The sequence below is a fragment of the Schistocerca serialis genome, chromosome 9 (assembly GCF_023864345.2).
Source record: "Schistocerca serialis cubense isolate TAMUIC-IGC-003099 chromosome 9, iqSchSeri2.2, whole genome shotgun sequence".
In the NCBI taxonomy this organism is placed as follows: Eukaryota; Metazoa; Arthropoda; class Insecta; order Orthoptera; family Acrididae; genus Schistocerca; species Schistocerca serialis.
Window position 1 is genome coordinate 160,470,660 of NC_064646.1, and position 19,156 is coordinate 160,489,815.

At 38.4% G+C, this 19,156-nt stretch overlaps 1 protein-coding gene across 2 annotated transcripts in view; it reads left to right on the plus strand.

Annotated features, from left to right (window-relative positions):
- Window positions 1-11,473: 11,473 nt before the first annotated feature.
- Window positions 11,474-19,156, plus strand: part of LOC126418672 (UDP-glycosyltransferase UGT5-like) — a 114,431-nt gene continuing 106,748 nt past the window's right edge. The window contains exon 1 of one of the 2 annotated variants that reach the window (XM_050085557.1): window positions 11,474-11,757. The gene's annotated coding sequence lies outside the window, so the exon portion shown is untranslated. The remainder of the gene's footprint in view (window positions 11,758-19,156) is intronic. The other variant, XM_050085558.1, reaches the window with a different exon arrangement.

Sequence of the window (19,156 nt, forward strand, 5' to 3'; positions counted from 1 at the left end):
ACATAAATATAATTGCATAAGTGGTCAAAAAATGTGTAAATTCATCTAGAAAAATATGCACGGACTGATGTGTGTCGACAAGAAGAGCGACCTGCTAACCTTACCTTGCCACGCACTTGCCAAGAAAAAATACGATAATCATCAGTAAGTGTTCATGTGAATATAATTGCATAAGTGGTCATAAAAAAATTAGGAAATGGCATTACAGTGTGATAAATCATAAAGTATGTTCATTCAATAAAATGTTTGATGTTCGAGATGTGGTGGTTCCCTTTGGTTTTTCTGGTTCTCAAAGTTTCGACGTGTACTACATTGGGCTGAGGAATGCTGCGAATCCGATATGGACCTGCGTATAGAAGTTCAAATTTACTGCATCTACTCTTTCCTCTGTTCAATAAATAGTGTGTACGTACTAATATCTTCTGTCCAATGTGAAAGTCACGGTGTGTACAAACCTGTTTTTGCTGTCTTCTCCGGCGCTCTGCGGCGCGTTTGATGTTGTTCAGCGCAATGTCAATTATTTCATGGTGTCGTAGTCGACGAGATGTAGGAAAGGTTACTAATTCTTTAATTTTGTTAGGTGGTTCGACATTTTTCAGTATAACAGACGGAGATAGCATAATAGATTCATTTGGTATGGTATTAATTACATCCTGGAATGAGACTCACAAGGGTTCGAAGAAGCATGGTATCTTGATATATAGATTGGAGAAATGTTTCTAGCTCGTAACATACATGTCCATATAGCAGATCGAAACTGTGATCCATTGTCGGAAATTACTTTCAACACATGCCCTACATGAAATAGAAAATGTTTTACAAATGCTTTCGAAACATTTTTAGCAGTAGCTTTGCGTAACGGAGTGAAGGTAACAAATTTTGAAGTGAGTTCAACAGCGACAAAGATGTAGCAAAAACCTCTATTAGTTCTGGGAATCGGACCAAAAATGTCTACAGCGGCCACATGTCTCAATTTAACAGGTACAATGGGATGTAATGGAGGATTATGTGAAGTCGTGTCTGATTTAGCTTTCTGGCAGATTTTACATGACGCTAAAACTCGTCGTATACGTTTCTCCATGTTGGTAAAATAACAGTTCTGTCTCAGTATAAGAAAATATTTTCTGGCTCCGTAATGTGCGTAACTTAAATGAGTATATCAGATTAATTTGTTAACAAGTTCGTCAGGAATGCATAATAACCAATTATTGCTGTCAGGATGAGAGCGGCGAAACAGAATGTCATTGCGTACAGTGTAATGGTTTCTAATGGTAACATTATTCCTATCTTGCCAAAGGTGTTTAATTTCTTTCCACACGTTGTCTTTACTCTGCTCTTGTACTATGTCTTGTAATGACGACGAAATGAAATTTTCAAATGCAACTTGTTGAATGTACATGACGCTGAAATTTGCTTTGCAGAAGTTGGTTGCGATGTCTTGCTGATTGTTGTTAAGAGAACGAGATAGTGCATCTGCTACAATATTTTGTGTACCGGGAATGTGAACAATTGTAAACTTAAATTCCTGCAAATAAAGTTTCCATCTACTTAATCTGTCGTGTGTAAATTTAGCCGAAAGTAAAAACTGTATCGCTCTATGATCTGTGTAAACGGTAGTGTGTCTTCCATATAGAAAATGCCTAAATCTCGTAAAAGCCCATACAACACATTATGTTTCAAGTTCTGTAACAGAATAATTACGTTCAGCAGGTTACAGAATGCGACTTGCAAAAGCGATGTTTTTAATTACTGTACAACCATCTTCTTCAATTTCCTGAAAAATTTGTACGCCTAAAGCGGTGTTAGAACTGTCGGTGGCAATGGAAAAATTTCTGGTAAGATCTGGATGCGATAAAAGTGGTGCATTCAACAAGGCTTCTTTCAGGTTCACCAATTCAGAATGTGTTTGCCTATCCCAGGACCAAATAGTGTTTTTACCTGTCAGTTGACATAATCTAGGGGTGTCTAAAGCAGAGTAATGAATAAATTTACGAAAAAAGTTAATTAAACCCAAAAAACTGCGTAGTTGTTTCTTCGTAGTAGGAACAGAAATGTCATGTAAAGCTTGAAGTTTTTCGGGTCAGGCGTAATGCCCTCTGCTGAAATTACATGTCCAAGAAATTTAATAGAAGTTTTACCAAAGTGCGATTTACTGAGATTAACTGTGAGTCCTTGTGCACGAAAAGTTTGCAACAGTCGTTCAAGAATCATATTGTGTTGAGACCAGTTAGCTTCTGCAATAACAATGTCGTCTACGTACGTTGTGATTCTGTCTTTAAGTTCTGTCGGAAGTATTGTATTCAAACCGCGAATAAAAGCTGCTGAAGAAATTGTTAAACCGCAGGGTAATTTACAAAATTGATAACATTCACCAAAACAGAGAAATGCTGTGTACTTTCTGCAGTTCGGATGGAGCTGAATTTGCCAAAATCCCGATTTCAAATCTAATGTGGAATAAATAGCAGTACCATGAAATTTCTGTAGAAGTTCTTCTAGTGTCTGTGGGCGATCTGTTTCATTAATGATAATGTCGTTGATGTGACGCGAATCAAGTACGAGGCGAAGTGAGCCATCATTTTTCTTAACAATATGGAGCGGGTTTATGTACGGACTAACTGCCGGTTCAATAATTCCTTGGTCAAGCATAGCTTGCAATTCTTTCTTAACTTGTTCTCTATGAATATATGGAATGGAATAATGCTTGGCTTTAAATGCGTCGTGCTGTTTAACTTGAAATTCATACATAAAACCGGAGTTTGCTGTAAAAGAATTTTGTGTAGTTGCGTGCGTTCGTCGTCTGTATTTGCACTGCTCTGTTTAACTTTATCAGAAATCGTCTGTATAACGTCATAGTCGGCTTCGCCTGGAGTATTATAGTTGTGTACGTACGTATCTGTGAACAATGTGGAATTACAGTCTATGTTACGTGAATGAATTTTGAAAGTCAATAATTGCGTCGTGTTGTACCAGAAAATTCGTACCTAAAATAACGTCTGTTGTCAATAACGGAACAATCCAAAAATTTGAGTGAAATGTGTGACCTGCAATACAAAATGATAAATGTGTCTGTAATTTAACGTCTACTCCTTTACTCGATACTGCTCCTTTCACTTTCGTTTTGCCTAATGGTAATGTGGGATAGGTATTCTCTTTGTTACACTCGTTAAAAGTTTCTTCATTTATTACTGACATAGGTGATCCGGAATCGATTACTGCTGAAAATTTCGATGAACCAATTTTAATTTCGATGACAGGATGTGAAATGGATTTCTGAACAACTGGTCTTTCCTGCAAAAGAGTATCTCTGATATCGTCAAAAGTAATTACATTTTCGTGAACAACATTCTGCGTGTCTAAAGTAGTGTTTGTGTTACTGAAAGATGCGACCTGTACAGTATCTAGTCAAATTCTATCTGACGTATTATTATTGTCAGGACGATTCTGTGGCATTTCAACTATTTGAACTGTTCTACTATTTCTTCCAGACGTATTACGCTCTGGATGATACCTACTGTCTGGTTCATTCATCAGAATATGTTGTTGCTGATCATTTTGCTGCTGGTAGGACCGACTGTTATTAAACGTATGTTGGTAATTATGCTCATTGTTTTTACGTCTGTCGTGATAGTCATTCCTATACGGTGCATTGCGATAGGAATTGAAATGGTGTGTTTTTTTGTACGTAGTGATTTCCTTGTTGCGGTTCGTTGCTATTTGGTGGAGCTGACGCTATACGTGCAAGCGGCGAAACATTAAAGCTTGGTTGACCTTGTACATTACATTGTTAGTATTTTCACCTGATCATCGTTTTTAGTGTCACAAGCATTAATTTGTTTTTGTATTTTACGTGTGGTTTCGTTCAATTTTTTAACGTCTGCTTGGGTGACATCGGTATCCTGTATTAGTTTTAATTGTTCAAGTCTGTCGGTCACTGTCTGAAAGTTTACTGTGTGTGTATCTGTTTTTGATTTAAGATCGGAAATTTCATCATGCAATTCGGTGTTCAACATTTTGATAGTGTTAATTTCGTCTGAAACTGTAGCAATATTGTTGTCTACGTATGTTTTTGCTTTCGTAAACAATTTACGTTTATCTTCCTGTCTCTGTGCGGTAATTGTTTCCATGACTTGTCGCTTTACTTTATTCTGTTCCTGTATAAATTTACGGAAACGCGTTTCACTGTTTTGTAGGTGATGATTAAAACGTTCGTCAATTTGACTGTTCTGTTGGTCAAATTTCGCGTCTACTTTTGCATCCAGTGTGCGTGAAAGTTCTGCTGACATTAATTTAAACGCATCGCGTAACTGTGTTGTGTTTTCAGAGCATTGTTTAGCGACTGCACTAATTTCGTCTCCAAGTGATTCTGTTGTAGCTGTTTGCATATCCCTTAACTCTTGAGCAACAGATCTAATTTCTTCACTACTTTTCCTAGCACAAGCCTCAATTTCCTCACGTAACTGTTCTTTGGTACCATGACATTGCGCGGAAACGGCTGTAATCTGTTCACTAAGCTGTCTGGAATTGTTGTCTAATTTTTCATTAAAGTTGTCATGTTTTTCATTAAGTTGTTTAAAATTTTCATTAAGGTTGTCTTGTTTTTCATTAAGTTGTTTAAAATTCTCATTGAGGTTGTCTTGTTTTTCATTAAGTTGTTTGTTCTGTTCACTAAGTTGTTTGAAGTTTTCACTATTTTGTTTGTGATTGTTGTCTTGTTCTTTTTTCGACTGTTTAAGACTTTCATTAAGTTGTTTGAAATTTTCGTCAAATTGTTGTAGCAATAGTGCCATAATTTGATCCAAGCCAATGTTACCTACTCTATTCTCTGTGCTGTATGGTGTATCTGCAATTGTCACGTTTTGTGTATACATTTGGATATTCTGTGAGTCTTGAAAATGTTTGCTAATCGGATGTGCACTGTTAGTCACTACCTCGGAATCAAATAAATCTGTCCTACTTTTAGTATACTGTTCATTTTCGTTGGAAACAATTATCTGTTGGCTACGTAAATTTTGCAAATCGGGCGTGTCGAACTGGGCACCGTTCATTGTAACAGAACGTCCCGCTTCATCAATTAACAGACGACACAATGGAATTTGTTTGCTCATCACTAGGATAAAAATCAAAATTAGTGGTCGGTACGCACTGATTGTCTGTAAATGGAGGATTGTCATCATTACACTGAGTGTCGCAAGTATTATCGGTCAAATTATTAGAGTCGGCTATTTCATTCATTGCACATCGCGATGTACTGTTAACAGTTTTTCGCGGTATTTTTCATAAATCAAAATTATTCACAAACCAAACAAAGACAATGCAAAATGCAAGAAACACAAATACAACAAGAGCAACAAATTGCCGATGATCTGTGAAAGAAAAACTGACAAATTAGTAAATGCGTTGCGCCAGATGCAAACTACATTTAAGTAAATAAGAGCAGATATATGACTACTTATCAGAAGATTCACAAGGAAATACGATCCTGGCCGGATGTCGCCAAGTATAACCTCCCCACAAAAAATTGAAATAAAAAATGAAAATGAGCTAAACGTAACCTCCCCAAAGAATTGTTTGTATTTACAATTATGAACCAAGTGTAACCTCTCCACACAATAATAATTAAATGAATTTTAAATATTGTACCCTCTGAACAAAATTGGCTCCCATTTATTGTCTGTGTGCAAAATGCATTCACATTTAATGTCACCACAAAATTTTTTTCTCATTCAATGTCAAGTTCGAAACAGAAAAATTCCTAAACAAAAAAATAATAAAAAAGTTTAGTAACCTAATGAATTTTGCGAGGACAGCAGCGCTGCCCTTCGGTCCTGTATTCTGAATAAAAAAAGCAAAAATTCTTACCTCAATAAAAACTGCAATTATATCTGCTCTTAATTAGACATTTTTGGACACAGCGTTGTGCAATGCTGGCATATATATATTTTTTTTGATTCTTGGAAGGAATGGTCATGCGTTCGCAATATTCTTTAAATTGAAGTGAGTGCTTTTCTTTAAATGAGTTACTTTATATTATAAAAGTTATTATTGGGGCATTTTTTTGGAACAAATTAAATTACAATTAACATGCATTATTAAATATGCGCAATGCTGCTTCTTTACCTTCTAAAACAATACTTATCCTCCAGAATCCGGACCAGGGTAGCGAGCAGAGCACACAGCCGACGCATGCCGACTCCCGCCGACTCACGCAGACTACTGTCGACTCGCGCAGATAAGCGCAGACTAGCCACAAGCAACAACTAACGATAAACTACTCTCTGGTCAGAGATTCTGTCATGCCTCGCCCATCGCCGGCAAAGCATACGTCTTACAAGTTAGATATAGTGGGAATTAGTGAAGTTCACTGGCAGGAGGAACAAGACTTCAGGTCAGGTGAATACAGGGTTATAAATACAAAATCAAACATGGGTAGGTTTAATAATGAATAAATACAATAGGAGTGCGGGTAAGCTAATACAAACAGCATAGTGAACGCATTATTGTGGCCAAGATAGACACGAAGCCCCCGCCTACCACAATATTACAAGTTTATATGCCAACTAGCTCTGCAGATGACGAAGAGATTGATGAAATGTATGATGAGATAAAATAAATTATTCAAGTAGTGAAGGGAGACGAAAATGGGTGACTGGAATTGGATAGTGGGAAAAATGAGAGAAGGAAACGTAATAGCTGAATATTGATTAGGGGGGAGGGGGGGGGGGGGGAGAAATGAAAGAGGAAGGAGGAAGGCGCCTGGTAGAAATTTGCACAGAGCATAACTTAATCAAAGCTAACACTTTGTTCAAGAATCATGAAAGAAGGTTTTACAGATGGCCTGGAGATACTGGAAGGTTTCCGATGGATTATGTAATGGTAAGACAGAGATTTAAGAACCAGGTTTTAAATTGTGAAACATTTCCAGGGGCAGATCTGGACGCTGACAACAATCTATTGGTTAGGAACTGTAGATCAAAACTGAAGAAATTGCAAATAAGTGGGAATTTAAGGAGGTGGAACATGGATAAACTGACAGAACCAGAGGATGTAGAGAGTTTCAGGGAGAGCATTGGGGAACGATTGACGGGAATGGAGGAAAGAAATACAGTAAAAGTAGAATGGGTAACTTTGAGGAAAGAAATAGTGAAGGCAGCAGAAGATCAAGTAGGTAAAAAGACGAGGGCTTGTAGAAATCCTTGGGTAACAGAAGATATTTTCAATTTGTTTGTGGAAGGAGAAAATATAGAAATACAGTAAATGAAGTAGGCAAAAAGGAATACAAACGTCTCAAAAATGAGATCAACAGGAAGCGCAAAATGGCTAAGCAGGGATGGCTAGAGGACAAATGTAAGGATGTAGAGGCTTATCTCACTAGGGGTAACATAGATACTGCCTACAGGAAAATTAAAGAGACTTTTGGAGAAAAGAGTACCACTTGTATGAATTTCAAGATCTGAGATGGAAACCCAGTTCTAAACAAAGAAAGGAAAGCATAAAGGTGGAAAGAGCATAAAAAATGGTTCAAATGGCTCTAAGCACTATGGAATTAACAGCTGAGATCATCAGTCCCCTAGAGTTACAACTAATTAAACCTAACTAACCTAAGGACATCACACACAGCCTGCGACTTTAGCAGGAGTAGTATATAGAGGGTCTATACAAGGGCGATTTACTCGAGGAGTATTATGGAAATAGATGAAGATGTAGATGAAGATGAAATGGGAGATGTGATACTGCGAGAAGAGTTTGACAGAGCACTGAAAGCTTGAGTCGAAACAAGGCGCCGGGAGTAAACAACATTCCATTAGAACTACTGACAGCCTTGGGCGAGCCAGCCTTGACAAAACTCTACTATCCGGTGAGCAAGATGTATGAGACAGGCGAAATACCCCCAGACTTCAAGAAAAATATAATAATTCCAATCACAAAGATAGCAGATGGTGACAGATGTGAAAATTACCGAACTATGAGTTTAATAAGTCACGGCTGCCAATTACTAACGCGAATTTTCTACAGACGAATGAAAAAAACTGGTAGAAGCCGACCTGGGGGAAATTCAGTTTGGATTCCGTAGAAATGTTGGAACATGTGAGGCAATTCTGACCCTACGACTTATCTTAGAAGATAGATTAAATAAATGTAAACCTACATTTCTAGCATTTGTAGACTTACAGAAAGCTTTTGACAATGTTGACTGGAATACTCTCTTTCAAATTCTGAATATGGCAGGGGTAAAATACAGAGAGCGAAAGGCTATTACAATTTGTACAGAAACCAGATGGCAGTTCTAAGAGTCGAGGAACATGAAAGGGAAGCAGTGATTTGGAAGGGAGTGAGACTGGGTTGTAGCCTATCCCAAATGTTATTTAATCTGTATATTTAGCAAGCAGTAAAGGATACAAAAGAAAAATTCGGAGTAGGTATTAAAATCCATGGAGAAGAAATAAAAACTTTGAGGTTCGCCGATGACGTTGTAATTCTGTCAGAGACAGAAAAGGACCTGGAAAAGCAGCTGAACGGAATAGACAGTCTTGAAAGGAGGATATAAGATGAACATCAACAAAAGGAAAACAAGGATAATGGAATGTAGTCGAATTATGTCTGGAGATGCTGAGAGAATTAAATTCGGAAATGAGACACTTAAAGCAATAAATGAGTTTTTCTATTTGGGGAGCAAAATAACTGATGATTGTCTTAGTAGAGTGGATATAAAATGTAGACTGGCAATGGCAAGGAAAGCGTTTCTGAAGAAGAGAAATTTGTTAACATCGGGTATAGGTTTAAGTGTCAGGAAGTAGTTTCTCAAGGTGTTTGTATGGAGTGTAGCCATGTATGGAAGTGATACATGGGCAATAAATAGTTTGGACAAGAAGAGAATAGAAGCTTTGGAAATGTGGTGCTACAGAAGAATGCTGAAGATTAGATGGGTAGACCGCATAACTAATGAGGAGGTATTAAATAGAATTGGGGATAAGAGAAATTCATGGCACAACTTGACTAGAAGGGATCGGTTGGTAGGAAATATTATGAGGCATCAAAGGATCACCAATTTAATATTGGACGTCAGCGTGGAGGGTAAAAATCGTAGAGGGAGACCTAGAGATGAATGCATTAAGCAGATTCAGAAGAATGTACGTTGTAGTAGGTACTGGGAAATGAAGAAGTTTGCACGGGATAGAGTAGCATGGAGAGCTGGATCAAACCAGTCTCTGAACAATCATGTTGGTATTCCTTTGCCGTACGGAGCGTCTCCAGACCTTGTTCGGCTTGGGATCTGTCTGTAGTGGAATTGCCTTCAGTGATGAGTCCCGCTTCGAAATGAGATCCGATGACCAGCGAAGACGTGTCTGAAGACGCCTCGAACAGCGATGGGATACCAGCCTGGCTGTCACCATGTGGACCAAAAACCAGGGAAGATTTGCGCGTATGACCCCAGCTGTTTTTGGGCCCTAAAGTAAAGCAAAACAAAACAAAATAAACCAGGGAAGTTTCTCTGGGGTGACATCGCATTTCACACCAGCACCATTTTATAGTCATCTGGCATCCCTATAGCACAGCTGTACGTCGAAGATAGTGACTTCCCATGTTGTTCCCCTTAATGGCAAGCTAGTCGAGACAGCTAGTACAATGGGACGTAGTCTATGCCATCATCTCAATTTGCTTTGCGAAATACTGACGTAGATGAAGATATGAAAGGATATTATCATTCAGTATTTAACCGACAAAACTGATTGTTATAACTTACGTGATTGGCACTTTACACGTATCCTGTTTCTGTTAATAGATTCTCCCATCAAGACGAGACAGGATTCGGCTGATACGACCACATTTGGCAGGTTGTACTCGCCAGCGGCTACAACAGAGCTTCATCCCGAACTACGTGTTCCTGGCTTGGTCTATCTGTCTGTGAAACATCCATCCTCAACCGTTCGGTAACCAACCTGTTAGATAATAATTTACTTCCTTCATCATCTACATGGTTACTCTGCAGTTCACAGTTAAGTGCCTGGCAGAGGGTTGACAAAGTCGTAAACTGTGCTATTACTGTTATGGCTTGTATGTTTAATACTGTATGGACCCCCTGCTGCCAGAATTTGAAGACAATGGAATGCAAAGGGAAGGGGAACTAATTAAAGGTTAGATGGGACGGATGATTTTGCGAGAAGAATTAGACACACGACTGAACGATGTGGCAAGAAAGAAATGTGAATAGATATCATTCCCCGAGAATTATTGAGATCCTTGGAAGATACATAACATGAAAAACCTATTCCACCTGGTAAGCAAGATATATGAGACAAGTGACATAACCCCAGACTTTAAGAAGAATGAAATAATTCCAGTTCCAATGGATGCAAGTGTTAAAAGGTCTGAATATTACTAAATGATCAGTTTCATAAGGGATGGTGGCAAAATATTAACACGAATTATTTATAGAAGCAGGAAAATATTAAAAAGGCCACGTCCAGTTTGGATTCTGACCCTACGATTTGTTTTATAAAAGCAACTGAATAAGGTAAATTCTGTAATTATAGCATCTGTAGCGATAGAGAAAACTATTGACAATGTTGGTGGAGTACACTCTCGGAAATTCTGAAAGTAGCAGAGATAAAATACGGGAAGCGAAACATTATCTACAACTAGTACGGGAAACGGATTGCAGTTGTAAAAGTCGAACCACGTGAAAGAAAGGTGGTGATTGTTGAGTTAGTGAGACAGGGTTGTAGTCTATCCACCACGTCACTCAATCTGTAGATTGAGCAAGCGGTAAAGTAATCCTAAGGGGAATTTGGAAGATCAAATTTGATGCAGAAGAAATAAAAACTTTGACACTTGCAGAAAGGAAGAGGAAAGAAAGCGAAAAGGAAGAGGAGAAGCAGAGGAAAGAAAGAGGAAAAGCATAGGAAATGAAAAGGTACAGCGGAGAAAAGGAAGAGGAAGCAAGAGGAGAAGAAGAGAAAAGGAAGTAGAAAAGAAGAGGAAAGGAAAGGTTCGAATACTAAGTTGTGTCAGACTAGAAAACTGAAGAATTTTATTCATTATTCAATAGCTTTTCGGATTTGTTTCAGTTAATTATCCCTTCTCTTAATTTGCATGATATTTTGTATGCAAGGTGTGAACAACAATACACCAAACGCCAACAACAACCGCTACCATATTTACTATGGTGTAGGAAATACTTTGGCGTGCAAAATAGCTTCCCGTCGTCTCTGAATGAATAAATACAGATCTTCTACAGTTTTCAAGGGAATCTTATACCATTCTTCCAGTAAAACAGTGCAAGTTCAGGTGGCAATAACAGCGGTGCATGGTGAAAACGAGCCCCGCCACTAGACGAGGCTGTGCTAGGCTCCCCCCTCCCCCCTCCCTCTCTTCCCGACCCATGTTCGCGTCGTCGACGGGGTGATAAACTCTAATCTCCCCACAGTTTTTCTTTTCCTGTCACACGAGTGTTGTGGAATGTTTTTCAGCTTTGTTTGCGCACTGCGCACAGGCACTACAGGACCTACAACACAATTTTTTTTCCGTTGGCTTGCAGATAAACTGCACGTGTTCTTGTCAGAAAGTACAGGGAAATTGCTAAATTAGCTTATTGCGTGCATAAATAATGGGGTAACTGGTGCATGACATTAGCGAAGGCTCGGGAAGTGGGAGTGAAAGCTAGCAGGCAGACCACGAGCACGGAGAGAACTTCAGAACAACCGTGGTGACAACACAGCTAGCAGAAGCAGAATTCGGTTGAGCGGTCCCGTCTCTCTGGTAAGATTTCTGTAAATTACCGTCTGTCGAGATGTTCTAAACATCGAGATGTTCGATCAAACTATTTGTCAAACTACCTAACCTGTCAAATTATTTGCCAATATGTGACCGTGTTTGAAGTTTTGTACATAAACTTTGATTGACGGCCGATTCGGCAAGGTATAGGACGTTGCTTGTGTTGCTGCTTCACCGTGCTTTTTCAGCGAAAGAGAGTTTTTCTTACTGTGCCGCGAGTATACGCAGTTGTGGATACTACGATCAAAAGAGTATATGGATAAACACAAAAGAGTTCTGGCTATTACCACAGTGGTAGAGTTGTCACGTCTTTCCCAGTCATGTACAACATTACGCAGAAACACGTTAAGAAGAAAACACACTCAAAGACAAAAAAAAAGGAACATCACGAAGCAATCATCCGAATCGAACGGAAATCTGTAGATGTACATGAATAGATAAACAAATGAGAGAAGTTTAGTTGGTTGATTTATTCAGGAGAAATAGCTTCAAATCAAATGGTTCAAATGGCTCAAAATGGCTCTGAGCAGTATGGGACTTAACATCTCAGGTCATCAGTCCCCTAGAACTTAGAACTACTTAAACCTAGCTAACCTAAGGACATCACACACATCCATGCCTGAGGCAGGATTCGAACCTGCGACAGTAGCGGTCGCGCGGTTTCAGACTGAAGCGCCTAGAACCGCCCGGCCACACCGGCTGGCGAGAGAGCTTCACAAACTTAGCAGCTCAGTAATGCGGTGGTTCACCTCTCGCGCTTATGCAGGCTTGTTATTGATTGATAGAGTTGTTGGATTTGCTCCTGGGAGACACCGCGCCACATTCTGTCCAATTGGTGTGTTAAATCGTCATAATCCCGAGAGAGCCGTGTCCATAATGCTCCAAGCATTCCTAACTAGGAAGAGATCTGGTGACCTTTCTGCCCAAGGTATAGTTTGGCAAGCAAAAATAAAAGCAGTAGAAATTCTCACCGTGTGTGGTAGGACGCTATCTTACTAAAATGTAAGCCCTGGATGGCTTTCCACGAAGGGCAACATAAAGCGGCGTAGAATATTTTCGACATACCACTTTGCTGTAAGGGTTCTGCTGGTGACAACCAAACGGGTCATGTTATGAAAAGAAACGGCACCCCAGAACATCGCTTCTGGTTGTTCTGGCCATATGGCAGGTGACTGTCAGGCTTATTTTGCACATGTGCAACACATCTACCGGTTTCCGTGCCATTCGGAAAATTCCTTCGTGGACTCTGTTTATTATTATTACGGAATGAATGAACGTCGTGTGACGGGGACCTCTCGGCGGGTAGACCTGATCGCCTGGTACAAGTCTTGTGAGGTGACGCCGGCGACTTGCGCGTAAATGAGGCCTAAACTGTGATGATGAACACGACACAAAGACCCAGTCTCTGAGCAGAGAAAACCTCCAACCCAGTCGGGAACCGAACCCCGATCCCTCCCCCCCCCCCCCCCCCCGGCATGAGGCATGACAAGCTGGCGCCCTGTATACTCAGCTACGGTGGCGGACATAATTATTACTATTACTATAATTATTATTAGACTGTATTCTGTTCAAAGAAAGGTGTCCGAAGATACGCGTACACGGAGATTTTTCTGACACAACCGTTTCCCAAAGGGATCTACCCCGCCCTCTTCCCATCCTTTCGGCCACTGTACAACAACAGTTGTTACTCACAGCCATTTTTCTGAAACTTCACTCTTATCTACCAGGTTAGATAAATCCTGATTAACATTGCCACCACGAAAACGCTACCAAAAATGACATAGTGGTGTTTAACATAAAAAAGACAAATTGTTCAAATAATAGTCCATGTTTTCTCGTTCATAAACAAGCGACTAGCGTTATTTGACCTCACAATATTCCTGACATAGCATACTTTATGATACATGTATGTCTTCGTGCTACACATTTAAAACAAAACAAAACTGCAGTTCCTCAGTTTGGATTTCTTGCACAGTATTTTAACACAGGTGCAATAATAATTATATTCAGCACTTCGTAATGAGGTTAGCAAATGATTCTCTTGAACATTGCTTTCATTTTAAACAGTGAATCTAGTTTCAGCTTGTCGACTTGAATCACAACAGTATTCCACATTGCAGCTGCAGAAAATTGCTTCTACTTCGAACAGTAGTTCATACTTACACAAAAATTGATAGTCTGTAAAATGCGCATGAGTCTCATGAGATTATCACAAATGACTTAGGTATCTCGACATACAGCATTAGTAATACATCGTTACTTGCTTATCAAAATGTGAATCTGTATATATTTAAGATTTACCCTTAATGACTTATATCTGCTTATTGTTCTACATTAGTATTGATCTTCATGCTATACAAAATAATAATCATAAAACAAAAAATTGCGTCTTTGCTTTTTTTGGCTAGAAACATTATTACCTGAGCGATGTAGTTGCTTTGCAGGTTTTCGTGACAGTTTTACTGCTAGCATTTGCTGATAATATAACACTGAACATCACTCAAATGGCTTTCCTGTCGCCGTAAATATCAGCTACTCCAACCCTTTTATCAGTTGCAATTACCTCTATAATTACCACTTTATCTTTCTCAGTTCTGTCATGTGACATCATAAATAAATTTTCATGAGTCGCAAGAGACATGGGCTTTTAGCGAGCAAATTAGCATGGATTATTTCGTTCCTTTCTCTCAATCATTGATGTATTTATTTTTTTGTTATTGATTTTTTGACAATCATGCTTCATCGTTTGTCAACATCTTCGCTTCTTCAAATCGTATTGCCAAATGAAGATACTTGTGACGACGCTCGCCTGCTTTTTGTCTCTTCGTTGATTGTCGTCGGTGTCGACGTACTGCTGATACACTGGCTGAAAAATGGGTTGTGGAAGTACAACCACTGCCTACTGTAAATGATGCAGCCAACAGGTGCACAGTTTTGTTTCACAGTCTTTTACGCTCATAGTTCACAACCCCCAATATTATATACAGTTATATGGCCAGTGCACTATTATTTAACTTTCGATAAGCCTCATTAATAGTTTGCAGGCGAACATCCACACACTGCTACAATAATTTCCTGTTGAACATCTACGAGCAGTAAAAACCTAACCACAAAGTTCACTGTTCTTGAAGAATAGAAAGTACGTATGGAGCAGACACTGACATTGTTTCAACACACGGCCTAATTGTGTAACACTTATTTCACAGTTAAACTATAGCATTGTTGTGGTTCTAACTAACACACGCTTCTCGTCTGAAACTCGGCCATGGACTGACTGTCTCGTGACCAAAAATCGGGCCCTTATATATCCTCACAATAATAGGGATCGAAATTACACATTGTTAGAAGTTAAATTAACAGAAATTATAATTAAAACTTAACTCATTAAATTAACTGAATACTTCGAAAACTTCTGTCTTTTTAACAGTTTCTTCTATTACAGGAGTTAGGCCGAATTATTTGTTTAAAGCATGAAATTAACAAATATAAGTACGCATAAAATTATTATTATTATTATTATTAAGCATTACAATCCATGAAGGCTTTTTGCTGCAGAATGGACAATGTTGAACCACTTTGCTCTGTCTTTACAAGTAATTTGCCACTGTCTGTCATGTCCTAGTTTTCTGAGATCGTCTTGAATATTGTCCAAGTATCTCATGCGTGGGCGTCCAAGAGGTCGTCTTCCGGTGGGAATCTCTTCAGTCACTTTCTTGATGGTCCTGTTTGGTGGTGCTCTGATGACATGCCCTATCCATTTCAGTCTTTTGGCTTTAATTTTGGCCACTATATCGGAGTCTTTATATAATTTGTAAATTTCATTGTTATTTAGCAATCTCCATTCATCACTGATCCTATCTCTTATGGGTCCAAATATTTTTCTCAAAATTTTTCGTTCAAATACTCTTAATCTGTTTTCCTCTTTTTTTGTGAGAGTCCAGGTTTCAGATCCATAGGTGAGTACTGGTATAATCAATGATTTGTATACTTGTAGTTTGGTGTTCCTAGAAATTAACTTGCTTTTGAAAACTGTCAAGAGACTATAGTAGCATTTGTTAGCCTTCTGAATTCGTGATTCTATTTCAATTTTTATGGAGTTGTCAGAGGTTACTATTGTACCAAGGTAATTAAATTCATTTGTCTTTGTGAAAGCTGTGTTATTAATTTGCAGTACATTATTATTTGATGGATAGCGGGATAAGATAAAGTACATTGTTTTGTCTGTATTCAGCTGGAGGCCTGTGCCATTTGTGGCTTTAATTAATTGTGCAGTAAGAAGCTTCAAATCATTCTCACTGTCAGATAATAATGCAATGTCATCAGCGTATGCTACAATGTTAATTTTGCTTTCCAGTTGTGCTCCAATTTGTAGTAGCTTTACTTTTTGGATTATTCTATTGATTACTATGTTAAAAAGAACTGGTGAGAGTGAATCCCCTTGTTTGACTCCAGTTTTAACCTCAAAGTCTTCAGAAAGTTTGCTAGCTACTTTTATTTTGTATTTTGAGTTTAAAGTGCAAGATTTTATTAAATTTATCAATTTGTTAGGGATGCCAATCTGCCTCATGCACTTCCATAAATATTCCCTGTTGATACGGTCAAAAGCTTTTTTAAAATCAATGAAAAGCATATGTACATTTTGATTGAATTCATATTTCTTTTCACCCAACATCCTTAGGACATATATATTGTCAATAGTCGATCTGTTAGGTCTAAATCCACATTGGGCATCATCTAGGGAGTCTTCAACGTAAGGGCTTATCCTTGCTAACAGTATATTTGTCAGAATTTTATATGTTGTGTTTAGTAACGCAATTCCTCTGTAGTTTGAACAATTTGTTGGGTCCCCCTTCTTGTATATAGGGCACATAACTACTTCTTTCCAATCATGTGGGACCTGTTCCTGCTTCCAGATGTTGGTGATGATTTTGTGTAAGCAGTTTACAAAAGGAAATTTACTGAGCTTCCATATATCTGTGTCTATACCATCACTTCCAGGAGCTTTATGTCTCTTCAGCTTCTTGATGCTTTCTTTAATTTCTGCTAAGCTGGGCTCTTCGTCCGATGGGTCAGCAGTAAGATATTCATTGTCATCTTCCTGAGAGACGCTTATAGTTGGAGCATTTAGTAACTCATTAAAATATTCCTTCCATCTGTTAGCAATGTCACTTCTTTCTGTTAGCAAGGAGCCATCAGGGTCTGTTATGAACTGTCCATAATTTTTTATATTCCCACTTTTAAACATATTTATGCTCTTGAAAAATCCTCTGGAGTCTGTGGTACGGTCATTCTCAGCTCTTTTTAATTTGTAATTCATAAAATCCCTTTTCTTTTTCCTAATGAGTTTCCTGGCAAGTTTCTGTTTCTCTACAAAAATAAGTTTGTTTTGTGTTATTGGTTTTTGTAGGAATTTTTCCCTTGCTAATTTTCTATCTTCGATAGCGTTCGAGCACTCGGCATCAAACCAGGGGTTCTTAGTTGTAGTAAAATGTCCCAAAACTGAGGTAGTTGCTCGTGTGATACTTTCTTTCAGAGCGTTCCAGGCTTGATTAGTATCATCATTGTTAATTTTACTTTCCACTTCAGGTTTGTGTGTTTCTAATTCTCTAATGTACTGGTTGAGAATGTTTGGGTTTTTCAGTTTCATTGTATTAAACCTAGGAACACCATTTAATTTAGACCATTTATGTCTTGAGAGTGAGATCTTGAACTTGGCTTTTACAAGAAAGTGATCCGAATCACAGTCTGCTCCCCTTTGACTTCTGATATCATGTATGCATTTATGATGTTGTTTTTCGATTAATACATGATCAATTTGATTTTTTGTGATGCCATCTCTTGAAGCCCATGTTTGTTTATGTATATCTTTATGTGCAAAATATGTACTTTTGATCAACATGTTTTTGGAAGTGGCAAAGCTAATAAGTTTTGTTCCGTTTTCATTACTCTGCTGATGTAGACTATGAGGTCCAATTGTAGGTTTATAATGATTTTCATGTCCTAACTTGGCATTGAAATCTCCTAGAATTATTTTAATTGAATTTTTCGAGAATGTATCATATACCTGTTCCAATTTGTTGTAAAATTCTTCTTTAATATTGTCCTCTTTATCCTCTGTTGGAGCATGGCAATTTATAACATTTAAAGTCTTATATTTGCATTGAATCGTAATGTGAGATATCCTTTCATTCACTGCCTCAAATTTCCTAATAAAAGGTAACAATTTGTTGCTTATTATAAATCCTGTCCCTAGTGCATGTATTTGTGTATCATTTCCCCCATACATTATTGTATACTTATTTTTGTTTATACTTCCATTACCCGTCCATCTGGTTTCTTGTACTGCAACTAAATCCATTTTATACCTTTCAAGTTCCTGTATGACATTTATCAGTGATCCTGATCTATAGAGACTTAATACATTCCATGTTCCCATATTCATAACCTTTAAATTTTGCAAGTTCGTCATCAAGTTTGGTGGCCCAGCATTCTTGTCATTCTGATTCGTAGCAATCCATTTTCTCCTACAGGATCCTGTGATAGGGTCGCTGGCCCTAAGCACAACCCCCAACCTGGAGGACCAGGGTCTTGATTTCGGGGATGCCTACCCCTAGAGCAGTTGCTTTCGCTTCAGCTAACGAACTTGCTCAGCCCGGCCTGTTGGTCCGCGGGAGGTATTTGATTTCCCTCCTACCACCCATATCTGGGAGGCGTTCCCCGATCCGCCACCTGGGGACGCGCCCTCTAGGAGTTACAGGCCAAAATACTTTTGGCAAAATTGTTAATTACTTTGGAATTAATTAAGGGATGACTTCGCTAACATGTTTTCGAATAGATCCAGATTGATTAAGAATATTAGCATTTCATCATCCAGAAATTTACAATTATTACAGAATTTATATTTTTTTATATGTCAACAATACTGACTAGGTAAAGTCAAAATAACTTCGAAAATCAATTACATACATAAAACTAAGCACTAAATTAGATCTGGTGTTAAATTCCTTAAAACTGAGGGCCAACCTTTCTCTTATATGAAAATGCAGATTACACTCACGTATGTTACTGGTAATTAGTTCAAACTGAATTTTAAGGACGCAGATGGTGAAACAAGAGGAGAAGTAAGAATATCCCATCTAGCTTCGTCACATACTGACAAAAAAGTAGGTGGTGTGACGGTACTGGAAAAATTGTATCCACCAATCAACGGCAAACCCTGCAGTATGCATTTCTGTGTACCGTATTTCTCTAGCATTCCATGAAATATAGAAACAGAAGTTCTGCAAAATAGAAAAATGGAAGCACTCCAGTACCTTACGAACTACATACACAAATCAAAAATAATTTTGCATCACCTCGGTTCCGAGAGTTCTGGAACTTGTAA